Genomic DNA, 24,057 nt, shown 5'->3' with positions numbered 1-24,057 from the left:
CATATCACACACAAACAGCATAGTTATCCAGAAAGCATTTTATTGAGAAAATGCAATAAGCTGTACAATCTGTGATTTTAGTTTGTTAATATTATTCATGAGTGTATTCTTCCCAATTTTCTGTTCTTTTTAAACTGTTATTCACAAAGGCTGTGTATTTACTTATGAATAGTTTGGAAACAGAAAAATTACTATGCAATTACAATCAATACTAGGAGAAAATTGTTATCAATGAACAGGGCTAACAGACTTATTTCAAAAAACGTGGTTCCAACCCAAGAACGAGGAAGGTATATTTTCATAGCATGCTTTGAGTTAATTCTTAAACTAATTGTTTGATTCAGTTGTGTTGGACTCAACCAAATGTACCAAATATTAATCTGTAGAAATGTTTGCAGATTGAGTCAAAAGTTCATGACATCATAGTAGTATTATGCCAAATGCAAGATATTTTAATCATATTTTAATAAATGATAAGATAACAGTGCCAATACTCTTTGTTGGTCTTGTAAAATATATTAGAATAAACAATATTTAATAAATAAGTACTCTAATTGGTATGTTCTCATCAGAAACATATGATGTTGAAATTGAAAATAATTGTGCCATGATCGAATTACATGTTGATATGGCTGCATAATTCACTGTATAAATCTATAATCTTTGATACAATAAATTTCAATAAAAACTGGTAATTTCGTCAGTCTTGACAGAACCTTGGATAAACATGCTGGTGCTGTAGGAGTCATATGCCTAATACTAATCTGCAGTTGCTGTCAAACGAAACGAGAGTCCAACCTTGAAGTGAGATATAAATGTACATTGTGTTCTGCAAGAGCTGGTGTTAAAGTAAGCACCAATCATCCTCCTCCAGACAAAATGGCAGGACAATCTGAGTAAAAACTTCTCCACAGCTGTCAGCAGTGATATGCTGTGACAGGCTCATAGGGGTCAGTGAAACAAGATAGGTAAAGCTAGTTTAATAGTGTTTTGCCTCCCTTCCCCCTTTATCAAGTTGTGCATCTGTTATTTTACTGGAGTTCTCTTTCTACACTTTGAAAATCCAGTTGAAACTTTCAAAATTTTCAAATGAAAATTTTCAAATCAGGAAACGTAACTGTGAAGTTGACAGATGTTTGTAAAAACCCAACTGGTTCATTAATGGCCTTGATCTACTAAACTTATCGAATCTGACTTATTTGTGACACATATGTTAATGTAGCTGATTGTCAGTATCTCCTGAGTCTCCCAAGAAAGGAGGACCAGGAAGGACCAATTTGCTGACAGTGACTTAAATAAAATATTCAATGTACCGTTTGAGAGTGGCAGATTATTCGTCAGTTACATAGATGTTGGATTGAGGTGCAATAATTTGCCTTCCATTTCTTGTAGTATACTGTAGCAGTAAGATCCCTGGGAGCAGTACAAAGGAAAATGGGATAGAGTAAATGCCAGCTGACCTCTGTAGTTGGCCTTAAGTATTTCCCAATGGTTAATTATACCTTTGGCCCATAATATTGTGCTGAACTAGTTAAATTAATAAACAAAAACCCAACTAAACCAAACTTTTCTGTCTACATAATTTCCATATCCTTCCATTCCTGCATGTTCATGTGCCTTTCTAAGACCCTCTTTACTACCCCTTCATATTTGCCTCCACCGCCATCCCAGGCAGTGCTTTCCATGCACCGTCATTCACTTCTTATGTTCTTTCATTCAACTGTGAGCAGAGCAGTGTTATCTGATGAACTTCCTTATTGTATGTTGTATAGAAAGTTCCATCGTTTTCCGAGGCATCATTAAATAGTACCTCTTCATGACTTTCAACACTTCACAGCTGACCTGGTTCCAAAAAGCATATTTTTTTAATAGCAGCATATTATAAATTCTCAAAGATTCAAAAATGCTCTGGAATATTAAAAATGTTTTCTTTAAAAAATGCTTTATTTAAAACATTTTCTTTAAATAAAAGTGGTTGGCTGCCTTCTTTACTGTTAAATTTGAAATTGACCATTTTATTTTCAACTCAATTTTGAATCAGTTGCTTCCTCACTGAGGTGTTTCTGTCTGTTTGGCTTTAATGGTATTTCCTCTTGCATGTAATCAGCTTTCTATTTTAACTTAACCTACATTTTAAATGTTATATTGTTAGAAGTTAAGTTATCCTGCACCCATCACATTCGCTGGTGTTCCTTTTTGCTCTTTTCTGCTATTTGTGTCTTGGTATTAGAACAACTGGAGTTAGCCAGGATAGTGTATAGCTGCAGTAAGTTGCCTTGCCAAAGGCTAGAGAAATCTTGGGTGTTCACAGCTATTGTGCTGCACTTTTAGATATATTTCCTCATTTCTATTTTTAATTAGAATTATCCTTTACAAAGTAAATAAAAATCTATGCACTTTATAACATTTCCATGGAAAATGCAGTTAATCATGAATTTCTTCGTTTGCTTCAAGATCTACCAAATAGCAAGGTTAAAATATAAACATACCAGGAAAGAATCCTACCTCTAAAAAGCATGCAACATAAACTAAAACATATATTTTAATGTAATCACCTGTCAAAGTACCTTTATTAAATTATCTCCTTATCAAACTAACTGATGGTTGGGAACAATGTTCCCTCGAAGGTATGCACACACATATACACACACATGTATCTTTACCTACTACTGCACAAAGGAATTTAAACTGCGCACAAAAGGTTGTCACCCACTATCTTGTTGGCATGTTAAGAATATTTCATAATTGTACACAATCACATTTCTTTTCCAGTTTCTGACGTGAATGTCAAGTTTGTGATGATCTGCTTGCAGATTTTAGAGCTGCTTTATTTATACTGTTTTTACTGAAGAAATTAATGAAACAATAATTCTATGCTCACATGTTGTTGTCACTGGGCAAAAAAAAAATTGAACAGCTCAAGATTTGTGCGCATGCTGGTCATTACAGATTAGAGGAAAACATTGGTCAGGAATGAAACACTTTTTTTCCTTGTGGTCATTTGAAAAAAGAGCTTTTGGGTTTCATAGCCAAATGCAGAGCCAACTTTCTTTAGCTCTGCTGACGAAGTGTCTTTCCCAACAGCTCACAAAGTAGTATCATCTGCATTAAATTGGATAATTCCACCTCCCGTAGTAGCCATTCTGTGGCAATTCTGATTGAGATTGCCAATTTACTGTGAGCACCAAATTATCAGCAGTTTGTGTTGTAGAATTACAAGCACTACAGGGATTTGAGCTCAAATCATTAATGTTTATTTTCATTCCTTTTACTGTGAGATTCCTAAGTGGAATGAGAATGGTTAGCTCTTATTCTGTTCTTGATAGCTAGCTCAGTGCAAAATTCTCCACTATTAGCACTAGCTCCCAGCAGATTGGTGATTTCAATCAAGGAAGTGAAAACAATGGCCCTCTTTATCATTGGTGATGTAATTCTGATCAAATGTAGGTAGACACTTGAGGATTTAGTTAAGAATAAAGAAACATTTCTCTATATTAAACCTATTAGAAAAGCAAGTGCAATGCAAAATAAACAAAAAATATGATTCTCAAGAATACAAATTGTACTTGCCGATGTTGATATGAGAAGTCGAAATGAACAAATGGGAAATGAAATACAAACTAAGTGTAAATACTATCAATTGTAAAGACAAAAATAATTCCTACACAGCATGTCAGTCATAATCCATTGACAGAAAAGAGAAACAGCCTCCTGCAGGACTGAATAAACTCTGGCTGAAAACAAGAATAAAACCAAATTTTTCATCAGCAACTACTGTCATGGTTTGAACTTGTTAATGGAAAGATTTGAGATTGTTTTACGTGATCAGTCAGCCAATAGAAACAGGCATCAAAGACAAAATGCTTCATTGTGCTGAAGAAGTGAAAAGCCCAGCCAAAGAAATGGGCTAAAGGGGGAGAAACTTGCAGATCCTTCCAAAAATTAGGTTAGCAGACCACTCACCCATTTCTGAAACCAGAAGGCTTCTATTATTTTGGTAAATAAACTTCACTTCTAACTTAACATGAGCCATGGGGCTCTAAATGTGTGCCCTGATGCCACTCTCCAGACAGACGCCGGAAGATGTACTGTGCAAAATACTAATGATCACAAAGCAGCTATCAGGCATTAAGGCTAACTTGTCATGTGTGATCTAGTGGTGTGATCCTGCTGTAGTAAAAAAACAGGAAATGCTGGAAACATTCAGCAGGTCAGGCAGCATGGATGGAAAGCAAAACAGAGTTAATATTTCAGGTCAAAAATGCCTTCTCTGATGAACTGTTAACCTTCATTCCCAGAGATTCTTTATAATAATCCTCTGCCTGAAAAATCTCCTTCTTGTCTCCAGCAATTTTTGTGATAAATATACTCAATCTAAGGATTTGTTTGTTTTCAGACATTTCAGTTTGCCAAGATCTATCAAACTGGACCCTGAATTAGGAGGAAAACTTATCTTCTGACATAATCAGTGAAAGTTTTTCCAAGGCCTCTTATTCATCATTAGTTTCAAAGCAGTCTACATTTTTTTAAAGTTCTTGTATCTTCTCTAATTAAAGACAATAGTCATAATTTGTATTGTTGTTGGCATCTACTGATCTCACAGCCCATTCAACTATCCTCTTAACTTGATTAAGTATGAACCAGTGAGCCCCTCCTCCTCGCACCCTTAATGCTTAAAATAACCATTTCGCCTTTGATTTGTTTTAAGTTTGTTTATCGCTTCCATTAAGGTCATGGCTGTATTATTTCATTATGATGATCATGGATAGTTCTTCCTTTTATGTTAAAGAACATCACATCTCAGTTTTTTCATATTATCTTTTTGAAACCTATCAAATATTTAAAGGCCTAGATAGAATGTTTCCTATAGTAGGGGAGTCTAGGACCAGAAGGCACAACCCCAGAATACAAGGACAATTCTGCTCCTATGTGTAATAGTCTTACTGTCAAAATCATGTACTTAGTTTCTGGTTTCTGGTTTTGGGTCTTCTGAATGTTAAACAAGATCATTCTGGGGTTGTTTCCCAGTGAGTAAATCTACTTACAACAAAGGCAAAGATTAATACTGCTTCTTGTATTTGCAATTAAATTCACCAATTCTGATCATTGTATTTTGAGACAAACTTTAAATTAAATTTTCACAGTCTCTCATTCTTTTTGTTCATTCATTGCAAATGTCTTCTACTTGTTAAGTAGGTAGTTTGTAAAAGCTTATAGATTTATAACGAAAAAGGTTCTTTTCTCTGGTCACTTACTCCCAAACTCATTTACTTCTGGGTTATACTATCTGCTAAATGTAAATGTTGTAAACAGAACCGACTTGTTTTAATGAATCAGGAAAGCAAGGCTGCTTTGTGCCAACTATGTCCTCCTTCCTATAGCCAGCTCAACCTTGTGTTTCCTTCCCAGCATTTATAAAGCCAACAGTTCCATTGTTTCTGTAATTATCCAGTTAACTTTAAAATCTATTGCCAGGACAACAACTTGCACAATGGTTTCTTGAGGCCTGTGTTAAATAAACATCAGAAAACAATTTTAGACTGCACTAAACCTAACATCCTTCAGAGTGAAGCTGGATTGTGGTTATGGTCCAGCTGTCCCATTATTACCAAGCTGGGTTGTAATCTGCCACAACTTGGAACAAGGAGAAATACAAATGAGAAATACAAAACATTTCTAATGTTATCATGCTTGTAAGCTGCTGGATACCTCCTTTCTATTACTTAATATCAGGCAGATTTATCCCAAAAATTTTGCAACAAAATGTTTTTGCTAACTGTTGTAGTCACAGAAGAAGAAAATAAAATCTGAGTGAGTGATCAATAACTTAATAATGAAATAAATAAACATCAAATCTGAGGCCACCTGGATTATTAATGCATAATTGCTCTAAAATTGCTTGTTTTAGGCAAACTATAGCAATTTTAGTGCAATTATGCAGCAATCCAGGTGGCCTCAGATTTGATGTATATTTGTTTCCAGTGGTTTTGAGCACCCATTTGTTTCCCAATGCCCAATTTCTTAGCTATTAGAGAGTTATAAAACTTACTGCCAATGATTCACAACATTTGGAATTATTTTTCCCATTTGGATTGGCTGCAGGTTTGAAGGAAAGGTCACTCTCAGAGAGATGTTATTTGTTTTCTCACGCTGGTCATCTTTACTTTTCACTGCTGTGTTCTGACACCCATGTGTTTGATTGGCAGGAAACGATGCAAAAATATCAAAGCATTGAACCAGAAGGAGTCTTTCCAATCATCAAGCCTGCTCTTTCCACAATATATAAATTAAATCCATACATCCTTACTGAGGAAGATTCTGAATAATACCCTCTGGTTCCAAGAATAATTAAGCAGAATATTTAACCTTGCCCTACCATGCCCAGAATCAGTTTAAAGTTATGATGTGACTTTTAATGTTTCTTCCAAACAAGTACTTATCCAACTCCCTTACATAGGAGTGGATTGGCTGAACCTGAGTTGTTTTCATTTGGAATTTGTTCAATATGCACATTATGCTATGGAGCAAAATGTTTCTTTCAATCCACTGCCTCCAGTTCTGTATAGATTAGGTTTCTGCTCAAAGGTTAATGCCAAATAGTTTGTTTCTACTTGCATTGCAGCCAGTGCACTTCACCATAGAGGCTTGGATTAGGCCTTCCCTTCGACTGTCCTCTTGTATTAAAGACTTCAGCCTTTCAGGCCAATATTTATCCAGCTCCTTTCAGAAATAGTTAATTAGCTGAACCTCAGCTCTTTTTGAAACCGAGGACCCTGACTTCAAAATAGCCTCTCTCCCAGAGGATCTTCAACACTCTACTCTGAACCCACTTCAAAGCGTTAGTATCTTTTAAAAAGAAGGGGCCAGAAATTACACAAATATTTTAAATGTGGCCTCATTTGTAATTTACACAAGGTTAGAATAACATGTTTTAATACATAATCATTGGCCAGATGATTCCTGTATTTGATAGAAACTATGCATAGCCTGGAAAATGTCAACACATGATTAGTAATTATATGCAAGTCTTACTAGGAATCATATTCAGAAGTTTTAATAGTCCTATTTGCCATAGATCATCTTATCTTGCTCTATGTTATGGTTGCAAGTTAGTGTTTTTATGGGATGTTTTCTTTTTGATTAACCAAACAACAATCCTCATCAAAGGACCTTGCCCCCTACAGCTGTTGCTTTTCTATTTCTCTCTCTGAAAGAGAGCATGCGTGGTAGATTAGTAACTGAGCTTATTCAGAACTCTGTTGATTCATTGCCAGAGTACTTGCAATGGATGATACACCATACTTGAGCATGTTGGAGGATTAGGAGTGGAAATAAAAAAACAGTCCTAGGCTTGACAACTGTTGGGTCTAGAAGTTTCCTACACATTTTTGGGGGGATCTGCTCCAAGGAGAATCTATAAGAATCTGCTGGATCCAAATCAGCTGGAGACATCAATCATAAAGCAGAACATAAATGTTTCAGCACAATTCAATATTATCTTTCTCTTGTAAAGTTCAGTAGCACACAACGTTAATGAGCTTCAGTGGCATTTGTTACCTAGTTAATGAGAAAATGTCACCGTACTGATTGATAATCATTCAAAGTGAGTTGAAGTGAAATGTATGGATACAATGCCCTGATACATAATGTGCTATCGATGAGATCCAAGTACATTGGCATGGCATGATTTATCTGAAGGGCTATGGTGCCGAGCTTTGGTGATCCATTGTGAATGGTGTTAAGTGTCCTCTTGGTTCTTCATGCCATTCAGTTTCTAAAGAAGCACGTGAGAAGTCAGAGTAGTAAAGGGTGCTCCAAGGAAATGGTTTGCAGAGATATTCAGAACTCAACAAGAAGAGTCACTGAGTTATAGAGCATAGAAACGGGCCATTTCGCTCAATTCATCCTTGCTGACCAATATGTCCACCTAAGCTAGTCCCAGTTGGTCTCTATCCCACTAAATCTTCCCTTTCCATGTGCCCATTTCAATGTATTAATTGTACCTACCTCTACCGCTTCCTCTGGCAGTTCATTTCATATACCTGTCACTGTCTGTGGGGAAAAGACTGCCCCTTTGAGATTTCCCCTTTTATTATAAACCTATGTCTTTCCCCTTTAGACTCCCCTACCCTGGAAAAACAATTGACTGTGACTATCATTGTATCTATACTCCTCATGAGTCTATAATTCCATAAGGTGACTCTCAGCCTCCTTTGCTGCAGGGAAAACAGTCCAAGCCTATACAATCTCTCCTTATATCTTAATCCCTCTTTTCCAGCCAACATCTTTGTGATGCACAAGGGATTTCAGATGCTGGAATCTGGAGCATAAAACAAGATGCTGGTGAGGCTCAGTGGGTCTAGCAGCATCTGTGTGGAGAAAGGAACTGGTGACCGTTCAGGATGAAACCCTGCATCAGGAGACCTGAAACTTTGGTGATTCCTTCCATTTCGTATATGAATGAGTTCCTGCTGCCATCTGATTGTTGTGCATCTTTTCTGCTGCCTCTCTAGCTTAACACATAGTGTGGCAGACAGACTGCATGCAATATCCCTAGTGTGTTGCTCCAGATCTCCAACATCTGCAGTCCCGCTTGTGTCTCCACAATAGTCCAAGTACGTTCCAACCATAACCATGCTTCCCCTGACGAAGTCCTGACGAAGGGTCTCGGCCTGAAACGTCGACTGCGCCTCTTCCTATAGATGCTGCTTGGCCTGCTGCGTTCACCAGCAACTTTGATGTATGTTGCTTGAATTTCCAGCATCTGCAGAATTCCTGTTGTTTACCATGCTTCCCCTGTGTGTTCATTTTGTCATTCATTTGAATGCTGTGTACTTACTCAACACTGTAACATTGTTGTAGACTATTCCGTTTTCACTGAGATTTTCAACATGTAAATGGTTTAACAGTGTTGTCTAGGAATTAAGTGATTACATCTGTGTAGGTGTATCTCAATCATTTTGTTAACAGTAAAATTGTGTAAAAAATGTAAAAAAAAGTTCTCTGTATTTTCAAATCCTGTTTACAGTGAAAAGAAGAATTAACTATTTGTGGGATCTGCAAATAGTTACTTGCACTGCTCTGCTTCTTCAATGCATTGAATCAAATACCAAGCAATTTGGAAGCACTCTCTCCCTCCTCTGACTTGCCCAACATCCTGTATAAACAAACCTATTACTTCTTCCACTTACATGGTTTACTCACTTATTGAGTCCATTACTGGTCATTTTTTTTTCTGCTGGGGAAGCACTTCACTGTTGTTGAAATTGCCCCAAATTACACAGCCAAGACAGGAAATTGTGATGTGAGTGAGTGAGTGGCCTATCATCTAGTAACCTAATGCATTTGTAAGCAAATATTTTGTAGCATCAGAGCACCAATTAATGACCATGAAGTTATTTTCTTACTTCATGTATTCCACATTGTTTATTGTATATAGGAAGTAATTTTTAAATACAAAAGATGAATAAACTTCCAGGAAATATTAACCCAGTCCGTATAGCAGTAATGTAAAAGTAAGATGGTAACTATGGTAACTGAGTTCAAAGGTCATCCAGCTTGATGGAGATGGATTTAAGTATGTGAAGCTGTTAGCATAAGTGCATGTGAGCTGCTATTACCATGTGTAAAAGAGGCAATTGTGGATCATCAAATTTAAAAGCAGAATTATTGAATATTTGGCAAATTGTCTTAATCTTTCAGTAGAAACTGCATTAGATAAAATATTCTGAGATAAGCTAAACACTGGGAAGGTGGACTGTACTGTATTCAGTTTCTTCCACAAACTCTTTCCCAAAAACCACATGTTCACAGGGCAAATATACAAACTCCACACAAACAATACCGGAGATCAGGATTGGGTCAGGATCACTGAAGACATGAGGCTGCAGATCTACCATTCTTCTTTCCGCCAGTTCATTACTAGATCACTATTTAGCGGATTTCTGTTGATTTCCATAACACATTCATCCTTTATAATCCAAAATATAGCTTGAAAGACTAACTTCTTTTTTTCAACACTAAATATATAAATGCGGTTTCTGGAAAAGAGATTCCCTGCTGCAGTATCTTCAGCAATAGTTTTCCACTTCTCTGCTAGTGTCATAGTGTCATAGCTAAATTCCTGTCACTTAATCACAGTGATTCATGGCACAAATGAAGGCCATTAGAGCCATTGATTCTACACCAGCTAATAAGGGTTATTGAGTCTAATCCAGCTTTACATTTCTCATTTCTGCTACTGTCTGTAAGGAGTTTATATGTCCTCCCTGTGACCATGTGAGTTTCCTCTGGGTGCTCCGGTTTCCTCCCACCGTCCAAAGCGGTACCAGTTGGTAGTTTAGTTGGTCGTTGTAAATTGTCCTGTGATTAGGCTGAAGTTAAATCAGAAGTTGCTGTGCGGCATGGCTGCAAGGCCCAGAAGGGCTTATTCCATGCTGTATCTCAATATTTCAGAGTTTTATAGGTTATATCTCTTCAAATGCTTATCAGGGTAACTCTTCACAGGTGATGGGGTCTTCTGCTATAATCACCTTTTCAGGCAGTGAACTCCATACAACTCCAACTTTTCAAGCTGGTGATGAAATGATGATCTAATGCTGTAGCAATATATTTGAATATAAAACAAAAATCTCATCCAATCATCATTGGATCACAGCCAACCTTGAACCTAACCGAAACCAGTGGAGGTCACCAAGATGTTGACATGGATGAGTAGTTCAGAGTCAGAACACCTAGACTGTAAGTAATCTTGTTTGGTTTCAGGCAGTTGTCAAAAAGAGAGATGGAGTTAATGACTACAGAACCAGTTCGGACAAGCGGATATTTGCTTGGGTTGTGCTGGCAAATGCCATTGTTTGAAACAATGAACTGTAGCACCTAATGTGTGGTAGAAAAGGTAGAGGGATTGATGTTATGGTTGTAGCAAATGACGCAATAGTTGTGGCAGAGTAAAAAACAAGTGAACATTTCAGGAATATTTAATAATTTGACACTGAAGTTTAGGTTCAGTACACAAAGCAATTCACATGTAAAATACCTTCCAATGGCATGCCCATTCCGTTTGCCATACTATTAAAATAAAAGTCAAAAATTCTGTCCATCTTCTTTATTATAGTCATAATTGTGATATTATTTGTTTGGATCAAAGAGTCAGAAGGTGGTGTATGACTTGGAGATGGTATAATATTGAAATACTACATTTACACCAGATTTTGCATTAACGTCACTATCTTCTGCAGCAAAAGCAGAGTGTCAGCCCAACGCCACCATGACCTTCCATTCAAAAGCAAAAGGCTTTTTATAGGGCAAATGCACCACTTGCTAATGTGTGTCCCACATATCCCGTGCCAGGCTTAGATTTGTGTTAGAGGTTAAAAGCCAGCAATCTGAAACAGGAGTTACTAATTGCTGGGGAGAGAAAAACATTTCTTGCAGATTCTGTCTAACCTATAAGGGTGCATCTAGAATAGTGCAGATGAGAAACTGATGACTTTTTGAGGGAAGTACAGTTCCCATACCAGGCAGCGGTGCAGCCAGTCAGGATGCTCCTGTAGAAAGTTCTTAGGATTTGGGGGCCCATACCAAACTTCTTCAACTGTCTGAAGTGAAAGAGGCGCCATTGTGCATTTTTCACCACACAGCCGGTATACAGACCACGTGAGATCCTCGGTGATGTTTATGCCGAGGAACTGAAAGCTGTTCACCCTCTCAGCCCCAGATCCATTGATATCAGTAAGGGTAGCCTGTCTCCATTCCTCCCGTAGTCCACAACCAGCTCCTCTTTGTTTTTGCGACATTGAGGGAAAGTGTGATTCATGATATAAGTGTTTTGGTTGAATTTTCTAAGTGATGCATAATGACCAAATGGTTGCTATTATGTTTTATACCAGAGAGAGAAAAAAATCAATCTTTATTCAATAACTAAAATCTGCTTTGCACCAAACCATTTAGTAACTCATGCTACAATTACAGATAAAACAGAATATGTTGGAAATTCTTAGCAGGATTGGCAATATCTGTAGAAACAGAAACACAGTTAATATTTCAGATAGTAAAGGTCTGTGTGCATCTTGCTACCTATTTTTTCTTTCCATGGATGTTGTCTAATCACTTGAAAGTTTCTAGTATTTTTTGTTTTGTTTATTTCAATGTCTTCTCTCTAACCAATGCCATTGTGGAAGGTTCGAAGTGAAGAACTGATTCGGATTTAGTATGGGTCACTGTGTTCCCTGGCTCTATAAGATGAATTGTTCAAAGTGCTGGGTGTCATAAAGTTCACAGTTTGGTCTACATATGGGTTCACTAAAATGCTTTGGGAAAGTGCGGGTGAACAGCACGTTTAGCTTGTTGCTGCACACCCTGGCTTGCTTGCACTACAATCAGTGAAATGGGCTTAATGGCATTCTGAGCAGCACAGCTCACTTCCATTAAAATAGCTCAGTATGGCCTGACTGCTGTGAAGGGGGAAGGGCATGGTGAGTGGGGAAATAAATTACTGACGGTGCATAAAGGTTTGAAATTTGGCCAAGTTTGCTCAAGCTAAAACCTTGTTATTAGACTGTATTCCACAATGAAAGCGCCCCACTTTTGCAAAGCAGTCTGAATAAGCAGAACATGATCAATAATTCCCAGTATAGGGTGCTTATTTCTAAAAGAAGAATTTAATGGAACACAGAACCTCGAATTTCTAAAGCCCTCATGGTAACAACTGACATTTGAAACAGATGATCTTCTTCAACGCAAGGTTTTTCTTATCATACCTGTTTCCCTTAGGGTGGTTTACTGAAATAGCTTTTGCCATTTACTTGTATGTTTTTTAAACTTCAAAAGGAATCAGTCATTTAAAAGCAGTGTCAAGATATCTTTTGATTCAGGAAGGCACGCATTTGTAAACGTCATCCTAAACTGGCTCTGAGGCAATGACTGGGTGTATTAACATGAAATTACAGAAGATAACATAGCCAACAAAAGTTATTCGGAATTAGGCCTTCTTTAAATATTAATTTCAATCCACATTCATTTACATGAAGTTAAATTTCATTTTGGACGAGTCAATTAATTTAATTCATCTTTTTTTTACTTAGAGGTACAGAGGCATGCAAAAGTTTGGGCACCCCAGGTCAAAATTTCTGTTACTGTGAATAGCTAAGTGAGTAAAAGATGACCTGATTTCCAAAAGGGATAAAGTTAAAGATGACACATTTCTTTAATATTTCAAGCAAGATTTCTATTTTATTTCCATCTTTTATGGTCTCAAAATAACAAAAAAAGGAAAAGGGCCCGAAGCAAAAGTTTGGGCACTCCCTTTGGCAAGTATCACAGCTTGTAAACGCTTTCTGTAGCCAGCTAAGAGTCTTTCAATTCTTGTTTGGGGGATTTTCACCCATTCTTCCTTGCAAAAGGCTTCTAGTTCTGTGAGATTCTTGAGCCATCTTGCATGTACTGCTCTTTTGAGGTCTATCCACAGATTTTCGATGATGTTTAGGTCAGGGGACTGTGAGGGCCATAGCAAAACCTTCAGCTTGCGCCTCTTGAAGTAGTCCATTGTGGATTTTGAGGTGTGTTTAGGATCATTATCCTGCTGTAGAAGCCATCCTCTTTTCATCTTCAGCTTTTTTTACAGACGGTGTGATGTTTCTTTTCAGAATTCGTTGGTATTTAATTAAATTCATTCTTCCCTCTACCAGTGAAATGTTCCCTGTGCCACTGGCTGCAACACAAGCCCAAAGCATGATCGATCCACCCCCGTGCTTAACATTGGAGAGGTGTTCTTTTCATGAAATTCTGCACCCTTTTTTCTCCAAACATACCTTTGCTCATTGTGGTCAAAAAGTTCTATTTTAACTTCATCAGTCCACAGGATTTGTTTCCAAAATGCATCAGGCTTGTTTAGATGTTCCTTTGCGGCTGTCAACAACCTCTGCACTCTGGTGATCTCTCTCTCTCTCTCTCTCTCTCTCTCTCTGTGTCTCTCTGTCTCTCTGTCTCTCTGTCTCTCCCTCTCTCTCTCTCTCTCTCTCTGTCTCTCGCTCTCTCTCTGTCTCTCTCTCTCTCTCTGTCTCTCTGTCTCTCTCTCTCTCTCTCTCTGTCTCTCTCTGTCTCTCTCTCTCTGTGTCTCTCTCTCTCTCTCTCTCTCTCTGTCTCTCTCTCTCTCTGTCTCTGTGTCTCTGTGTCTCTCTCTCTCTCTGTCTCTCGCTCTCTCTCTCTCTCTCTCTCTCTCTCTCTGGGGTGGGAGGAAAGTCTGCTGATTGAAGAGTCAGGTGAGCTCAAATAAGTGTCACTTTAGATTGTAACATTGAAACAGCAATCTGTTGGTTTCCCTTTTGCTATGGGAAAGGTGACACTCCTCTGTCCCTTGTTAGTGAGAGAGGGGACTGCAGATCATGGGCTCTTTGGGGGCTTTGCTATCGCTTGATGAATGGTAGGCACTGGTGCTTCTTCCTGGAACAAGTGGGGGGAGGATGAGGGGGTGGTTCGTACTTTGCTCCTATTTGTGCATGGGAAGGGGTGAGGACTTTGGGGTTCTTACGTTTTTCTGTCACTCAATCTTTGGGGGTTTTCTTCTGCTTCATGGTTGTCTGTGAAGAGCAAGAATGTGTGTGTGTATATATATATTTATATTTATATACACATTCTCTGATGTTACAATGAACCATTGAACTTTATCAAGTCCTGTGTGGATGAGTGCCTTCGAACACACACTGGACATACCCAAATGAAACCATGGATGAACCAGGAGACTTGTAGTCTGCTGAGGGCTAGATCAGCAGTATTCAAATCTGGTGATCCAGAGCTGTACAAGAGGTCCATGTATGATCTACAGGTCTATTTTAAGGGTGAAAAAAATAATTCTGGTTAAGGTTCGAGACAGAATCAGATGCATGCCAGCTCCAGCAGGGTTTGCGGGCCATTGCTTCCTACAAAGCAAAACCTAACATCATTACTGGCAGTGATGCTTCACTCTCAGATGAGCTCAATGCCTTTTAAGCACACTTTGAAAGGGAGAATAAAACGACACCCACGTGAATCACGATAGCATCTGGTGACTCTGAGAGCTCTGTGCTGGAGGCTAACATCAGACATTTTTCAAGAGAGTGTGCCCTCATAAGGACTCAGGCCTCTGAAAACCTGTGCCAACCAATTGGCAGAAGTGTTCAAGGACATCTTCAATCTCTCACTGCTGCAGTTGGAGGTCCCCACCTGCTTTAAAAGGGCATCAATCATACCAGTGCCCAGGAAGAGCAGGGTAAGTTGCTTCAATGACTATCGCCCAGTGGCACTCACATCTACTGTGATAAAGTGCTTTGAGAGGCTGGTCATACTGGTTGAGTGGTGTCACAGCAACAACTTTGTACTCAACGTCAGTAAGACCAAGGAAGTGATTGTGGACTTCAGGAAGAAGACATCGAGGGAACACGTAACAGTCCTTATTGAGGGATCAGAAGTGGAAAAAGTGAACAGTTCCTGGGTGACAACATCTCTGAGGATCTATACTGGGCCCAACATAGTGAGGCAGCTACAAAGAAGGCATGGCAGCAGTTACATTTCATTAGGAGTTTGAGGAGAATTATTATGTCACTAAAAACACTCAAAAATTTCTACAGATGTACCATGGAGAACATTATTAACTTGTTGCATTTGCTGTGGAGGGGCCACCGCACAGAATCAGAAAAGTTGCAGAAAGTTGTAAACTCTTCCACCTCCATCATGACCACTAGCCTCCCAAGCATGGAGGTCACCTTCCAAAGGTGCTGCCTCAACAAGTTGGCATCCATCATCCAGGACATGCCCTCTTCTCATTGCTACCATCAAGGAGGAGATACAGGAACCTGAAGACACACACCTAATGTTTCAGGAACAGTTTCTTTCTCTCTGCCATCAGATGTGCATGCTTATCAAGTTGCAACACCTTCTGTGATAATCTTAATCCCCATTTATCTGAAGATTTGCCATAACCAAACTGACATTTTTTTCTATTCTTGGCATAGAAAGTGGAAATTGTTCTAAAGCAATTCAGCAGCAGTTAAGGGCATTTGAAGCACATTGCCCTTCCAGCTGATGACACCTTAATGTAAGCCTGCCTAAATTATTAAGGTCAATGTTCCCAACAGATAATGGGTCAACTTACATTCATCTACAGGGAACCATAGGCTTACAGTGTGCAAGGTTTAGGAGATTGTAAATGCAGAAACCACTGAATGTAAGTGTTGGGGTGGGGGCTTTCTTCCTATCAGTGTTACCTGTTCAGAGTAACTGAAGACTTGTTCATATGCTCATTAGATAAAAATATTTTTTTCATCTTAGTCCTGAGCTGATCTTTCACCTATATTTCCTTCTCCTGTGACCACAATTTAAAGCTTAATTTATCTTATTACATTTAATGTTTTCCAAATCTCCAAGAATGCTCTCCAGTTTAAGTCCTTTCGAAAGTCCTTGTACATTCCAAATTGTTAGTCATCTGCCTGACCGTGGCTCCTGCATAACATGAGTGGACAGCCATAAATAATGCTGTAACCATGGAGATAAACAGAATGACCTATTATACTTCTAAGATTATTGCTTCAGATTTTCCCATCAAAATGATGACAAGCTTAATGTGGCACTGTGATTGTTGAAGCACAAATGTTGAAGTAACTTAAATCTCGCAGAGTTGTGCCACACCCCCATTAGCTCTGAGCAAATTGTACCTTATTGTCTTCTGTTGTCATTACAATGTGCTGAAGGAGTGAAGCTGCCGTATTGGCACAAAGGATGTGGACAATGCTCCTTTCCAGGAATTTGTTTTCATAATTACAGTTAAAGTAAGCTTTTAGAAACATGTTGAAATACTATCAATTGCTGTTTCTGGCACTATTAGTATGTGATTACAAATGAGATTTTTTTATATCAAGTTGTAATTGTCACATCTTTAAAAAGAAAGATAATATTAAAATTTTAACTTAACCTTTCTTTACTGGACTTTTTTTTGTCTCTCATAACTGAATCCTACTGTCTCCTTTCAGTACCTGATTTGACATTGAATTCACTGACCTAGAAATTCTATTGTGGAGTCTAACGTATTATGTACTATATAATAGAGTTTTATCTGAAACCTGATCAATAAATACAATCAACTCCTTTGTTCATGTATTCCCATGGTGAGTGCCATGTTTGTACAATGATGTCATTTGGCATCTCACACCGCAGTATTGATGTCATTTGCATGACAATTTACTGTTCATACATGACTGACAAAAAGGCAGATGTCAAATTTTGAGAAGTTGTTAACTGAATGATTAAAGGCTGGCTCTGCCCTACCTTAAGCTGATATCAGGGAGCAAAGACCGTAGCGATGTATCACTCTTAAAATTATGGAGCCACAAAACATGGAAATAAGCCATTCAGCTCATCAAGACTATTAACCACCCATTTACACCAAAACAACAATCGTGGTATTTTAAATTTTCCCCATATTTTCATCATTTCCCCCATATTCTTTATTATGAACATCCACTGTGATTTCCTACCACAACTCCTTGTAATCAGTTTGCATTTGCACACCTCTCTGCCACTATCCTTTTTAGCACTCCTAGACTTCTATCTGAATCCTCTTTCTGTCCCCAACAAGAGAATATCTGCAGATGCTGGAAATCCAAGCAATGCACACCAAATGCTGGAGGAACTCGTTAGGCCAGGCAGCATCTATGGGAAGGAGTACAGTCGGCGTTTTGGGAGACTGTTTGGCAGAAGACTCTTTCTGCCTGTCCATTTACTCTGCAATGCTATAGTCATCATCTCCCCAGGACTAAATTTCTGCCCTGGCTCTCTGGTCATTTCTTTGGCACCAGTATTCACTCTCCAGCCCAGTGCAATTTTACATCCTCATCTCATTCTCAGATAACTTCCCAAATCTCCCATTCATGCCAGCAATCCTTTTCCCTGACAACCCTCACCCCGATAATCATCACATCCATCACTGCCCTCAACTGCTTCTACCGCCTGCTTCCCTTCCCCCTCAGCAATTTCCCCTTCTACATGGAGGCAGGTTGCCAGATGAAACCTGTTTTGTTTGTTTGGGCATGCAAAGCTGGGGCTCACCTGTTCCAACTTGAGGACCTTGTGTTGTAAACTTTATTATCTTTTAGGCTGATTGGATAAGAAGAATTGCTCTCTCTGGAACTAACTGGCCTGTTTTCTTCACCGTGATAGACTTAAGCCTTCACTCCCAGCATCTTGACATGCAAGGAAAATTTAATAGCTTGACATCTAAGAGGAAGTCTAACTAGAGGCAGATGCTATTAGGTCACTCCTACAGCAAATTATGACCCATCATAAACTGCAATAATGGCACCTTGTGCTCGTTTAAACAAAATATCACAGACCACAATTCAGCCTCCCATCATAGCTCTAGTCAGACCCACAGGGAAGCCAATCACTTAATAAAATAAGAATTTATTTCCATTAAGTTTTACACAGTGTTTTTACTTCTTGGGAAGGGAAGTGGGCTGAGGAATCAGAAGGTTCAGTGCCAATAAATGGTACTACACTTGTATATGCAGATGTTTCAAATTCTCCAAAATAATAATACAGGTATTTTCAGACCTTTTGCTGATGTGATCCTGCATTGCAAGGATATTTATCAGGGGTTTTTCTTGAGTGCCTGCCAACTCGGTGCTATGGTAATAATAAACCACTTGCATCTGAAAAAACAAAATGTAGCTGCATAAAAATGACTGTGTACCATGTATGGCTAGGAATGAAAGTGAGGAAGCTAAAAGAAACCAATATTTGGGCAGAATCAAAGAAAGCTTACTTACGCCATGCGTAATTTTTTTTCCGTTTTATTTGAGCAGCTTTTAAAATGAAGGCAGCTTTTGTTCTTGACTAAATTATGCACATTTTATTTTGAGCAAAGTGGTGCTGAGCCTTGATAAACATAGTGAAGTTTCACCCTTAATCGATTAGTACCAGCCAATGTAATACAACTTCTGAAAAGGAATTTTGGCATTGATTTCACACCAAAGGGAGTGTACCCTCCTCAAACTTTACTCCTTTCAATTTTCTTTTTCAGAAAAGAAATTCATATTCATTCAGTGCCTTTCATGATCTCAAAGTAATGCTTTAACTTCAAAAACATTAACCCAAACTGTTCAGCCAAAACTAATTTTGTATGTAATGTTCTTAATGAAGATTTGCTCAGGACAATCCTAATTTGGTCATACTTTATGCTGACACTGGTTACAATAGATAAATATTTCATGGTTCACTCATTTAAAACGTACATTATATAGATGCAACCCCTATTGGTTTATAGGGAGTTTAGAGATTTTAGCATTATATTGTAGAATCATAATTTAGTCTATTATATATGTACTCTGGCTACGAACTATAAATCTGTTCCTCTTTTCTTACAACATTTTATATTTTTCTTTTCCAGTTGCTTTTCAAATGTTCCTTTTGTTTTCAATCAGCATTTAACGTGTGTTATGAAACTCTTGTCCATGATTACTGGAAGCTACAGGTGAAATTGTGCCAATTTTCAAAATTTCATTTTGGTGTGTGGAAATCCATACGTTAGTCAGCTCTTGATTTCCTTCAATGGAGGCTTGAAGTTTGGTCTTGATAACACTTCTTTAAAATAAAATGCTCCCAGTGTCAATAATTTCCAGAGTTAGGGATTTATAAAATGTCATCTAATTTCTTGTTATTTTATGTCACACTTATCAATCAGTGGAAATAATCTTTGATTATTCATTCACTCATTACTACTTGGAAAGCTTCTATTAGATTTATAGCTTAATCTGCTTAATGTTTGGCTGAGGGCTGTGGGGTGTGATTGGGGAGGAGGCATTATCTCCTCGAATCCTTTTTGATATCCATAACCTTTCATTCAGGTGAAATTCCATGCATCTTTACCAAACTTACTAAATAATCTTATTACCTTTCCCTAAAAGGGCACCGGGGTATTGCACAATATTCCTAATTAATATCTTGCACAAGATTCAGCATCACCTCTTTCCCCTTGCACTGAAATTCTCCTATCTTTTTATAATTTTTCTACCTACATTCATAGCTTCAGAGGCTTGTCTATCACCCCATCTTGAGGTTTATTTCCCTCGGCTATTAAGAAACTGCCTTTAGGATTTTTTTTCAGTTAGCAGTTTCTTTATCCAAAAATATACTACTTTACATTTCACAGTATTGAGCAGTTTACTATCTGCCCACACAGCTAATCTGTGTTCCTTCCCAAAGTTTTTGCATTCTTACTCACTGTTGCTATGCACATTAATTTAATATAATCAGCAAACTTCAGTATCAACTGTGCCTCTGTCTGAATCATTTATAGAAATGAAACCTGGATCAGGTTACTGTGTTGCACTTTTATCTGCATCCTTCTAGCCTGTCAGATATTTATTTACGCCTGCTAATTAAAAACACAAGAAAATAGGAGCAAGAGGAGATGACTCAAACCTTTAAGCCTGTTCTGCAGTTCAATGTGATAATGACCAATGTGTACTGGCCTCAACTCCTCTTCTTCACCAGTTCCCCACAAACCTCATATTCTTAGTCTTTCAAACATTTATCTATTTCCACTTTAAGTATATGTAATGATCTAGAATGCCCCATCTTCTGGGCAGGGAAATTCAGAGATTTAGTACCCATTGAGAGAAGAGATTACTTTGCTTTAGTTCCACTGGCCAAGAAAGTCAATTGAAATAAGTATGTATTTTTAGTCATTATGATTGAAATAATATCATATTTCAATTGTAATATTATTTCAATCACTAGATGCAGTCAGGATTTCATGGTGCACACATGAAGCATCATGTGACTTTGAAAAAATACCAAGCACATAACATGCACAAATAAGCCATTGAGAGAATGCGGTGGTGATACCAGTTCATGCCTCTCCTGTGAAATTTATTCTATCTACTTAATTTTCATTGTGGGCTAAACAGGCAGTAGGGTTTCAATGCCAGGAGCCCTGCAACTTTCCTGTTAAAGATGAATCTAATGATTGTCAGGGAGTTAAGTAGAATGGCATAATATGACGTTACTTATGATTATGTAATTTATGTTCATCATCTTTGTCATATACTCTAAATCCAGTTTTCATGATTTTTTATACCTGGGTATGTATGCACATGACAATGCCAATGAACTTGACCTTGGGCTGTACCTGCAGGGTCTTCCTGGAAGTCCTGATTGATATTTCATTGAACTCTGAGCTGAAAGATATCTATTTATTCATTGAATTATTTGGTGTCTCAGGCCTTGCAAATGGCCATGAGGACGCATAGGAAAGGTTACTTTTCAGAGTAATCTTGGAGAAGGTATTCCTTGGACAAGAATGCCTACCTCATGAAACAATGGAACTTTCTCTAGCTCACTGAGAAACAGTTTATTCATTGCATTAAAGCTGTCATCTTGTCTGGACCACTCTGCTGATGTTTCCCTGAGCTAAGCTCATGGTTTGGTAGTTGATGTATGACATACACCTTATTTTGGATCTGCCTGACTACAACATGGACGCTGCCGTTTGGACTGGCAATGATAATTAGTCAATTTGAATGGTGCTCCATTTATACCTGATAATAATCAGCTGCATCAAGTGTAGTCTTACCATTGTTTCTCAACATTCAGTGGCATTATCACCATACATTTTCCCAATAACAACATCCAGGAGATCATCATTGACCAGAAATACAACAAAATTCCTGTTGGGTGTTGGGGGGTCATGTCTGACAAACCATTTTTCGAAGATTTTTAAAGAACTAACTAAGGGGGTAGAAGAGTGTATAGCAGTGGACATTGTGTGCATGGATTTTAGTAAGGTCTTTGATAAGGTGCTACCTGGCAGGCTGATCTGGAAGGTTACGTTGTATGGGATTCAGGGGGAGCTAACGAGGTAGATTCAGAGTTGGCTCAAGGTAGACTCTTTGACTGGAGGCCTGTAACTAGTGGGGTGCCCCAGGGGTCAGTGTTGGGATTTCTGTTTATTCATTATTTATGTTAAGTGACATGGATGTGAATATACAATGCATGGTTAACAAGTCTGCTGAATGATACTGAATTAAAGGTGTCTTGTGGATAGTGAAGCAAGTTGCGATGAATTGCGAAGGTATCTTAATCAGTTAGAGAGATGGGCTGAAGTATAGCAAACGGATTTCAATTGACATAAGTGTGAAGTGATGCATTTTGACATTCAGATCAGAGTAGGAACTATATAGTGATCAGCAGAGCTTTGATGACTGTTGTGGAACAAGTGCAAGTGTGCCAGTTTTCTGAAAGTGGCCACAGAAGTGGACTTGGTGGTGAAAAAAGCATTTAGTATGTTGACATTCATCAGTCAAGGCATTGAGTTTAGGACTAAGGATATTATGTTTTAATTATATAAGTTGTTGGTGAGACCTCACTTGTGGTATTGTATACAGGAGCGGTCCCCAACCACCAGGCCGCAAAGCATGTGCTACTGGGCTGCGAGGAAACGATATGATTTGGCGATATGAGACGGCTGCACTTTTCCTCATTCCCTGTCGCGCCCACTGTTGAACTTGAATGCACGCGAGGTCATTACGCACGTGAGGTCATTACCCACGTGTCATCCATTTCAGCATGGGAAGGAGATCAACTCCTCAAGCTTGCAAATGGTGGCGGGCTGAAAAGTATGTTTGACATAACATCTCTGCTGGTATTCTGGATCAAAGTCAAGGCTGAATATCCTGATATAGTCACGAAAGCACAAAACGTTGCTTCCATTTCTAACATATCTCTGCAATGAATGCAACGAAAACTAAATTGCGTAACAGACTGGACATAAGGAACCCCGTTCGAGTATCGCTGTCTCCCATCAGCCCTCGATGGCACCGTCTTGTTGCAGGGAAACAAGCCCAGGGCTCCCATTGATTCAGCGATATTGGTGTGTTGCAATGATTTTATATGTTCATACGAGGAAAATATGTTCTGTGTGTTTGGTATCCAAACATTACTTAAAATGTTATGATGCTATTGACTTATAAGTGATCTATAATTGACTTATTCATGCGAGGAAAATATGCTCTGTGTGTTTAATATTAAATTCGTTAGATAAACCCTTTTAGAAACAAAATTGAGTGTATTAGCCACTTATAAGTGACTTATAGTTCTTATCACCAATATTCTGGTCATGATTAACACCCCCCCCAAAACAGAATCGCCAAAAACGATTTGTAGAAAAAAATTGGCACATACACGCATGCGCACTTGTGCCTGCACAAGGCTTCATGGTCATGGTAGTCTTTCTCGGGGTAAACACGACGTATTTGACTGATACTCTTGTCCGTTGGTAACCTACCCCCCCCCCCCACCCCCGGGTCAGCCGTTCAGCGGTGCAAAAAAAGGTTGGGGACCCCAACCATAGTTTATAACATTATGAGGGGTATGAATCAGGTAGATGGTCATAGTCTTTTCCCCAAGATTTGAGAGTGCAAAACTAGGATGCACAGATACAAGATAAGAAGAGAGGTATAAGTAATAGAAGGTAATGAGTTCATGGACTGAATTGCCACAGGAAGTGGTTGAGGCAGGTACAATTGCAATATTTAAGAGGTATTTGGATAGGTACATACAGGGAAGGGTCCTGGAAGATTATGAGCCAGACTGGGGCAACTGACACTAGCGAGAAAGATGCTATGGTCCACGTGGACAAATTGGGCCTAAACGCCTGTTTCCATGCTGTATAACTCTATGACCATCACTTCAGTTGTTGAGGCAAGATGAAAGCGTCATAAAGTACAATGAGAGAGTTAATTCCATATTTGATGATGCAGCCCCTGTAAGTCACAAGTCAAGATGAGGGAGGATTGGACACTGGCTACATGAGTCAAGACCAGCAGCACGCTGACCTCAAAACAACAAGAACTGTTGGCAACCTGAGGTCTTTCCATTTGGCCTCTGAAGACAGCCATTATATGCAACTGTCACCTTTGGGAGAGAGCGAAGTGTGTTGCTGTGTGTGTGTGTGTGTGTGTGTCTGTGTGTCTGTCTGTTTCTGTCTGTGTGTGAGAGTGGGATGGATCTGTAGGCACTGCAATAACA

Source organism: Mobula hypostoma, chromosome 12 (assembly GCF_963921235.1).
Source record: "Mobula hypostoma chromosome 12, sMobHyp1.1, whole genome shotgun sequence".
Classification (NCBI taxonomy): domain Eukaryota; kingdom Metazoa; phylum Chordata; class Chondrichthyes; order Myliobatiformes; family Myliobatidae; genus Mobula; species Mobula hypostoma.
The sequence above is the reverse complement of the archived record's forward strand: the minus strand, read 5'-3'. Positions refer to the sequence as shown.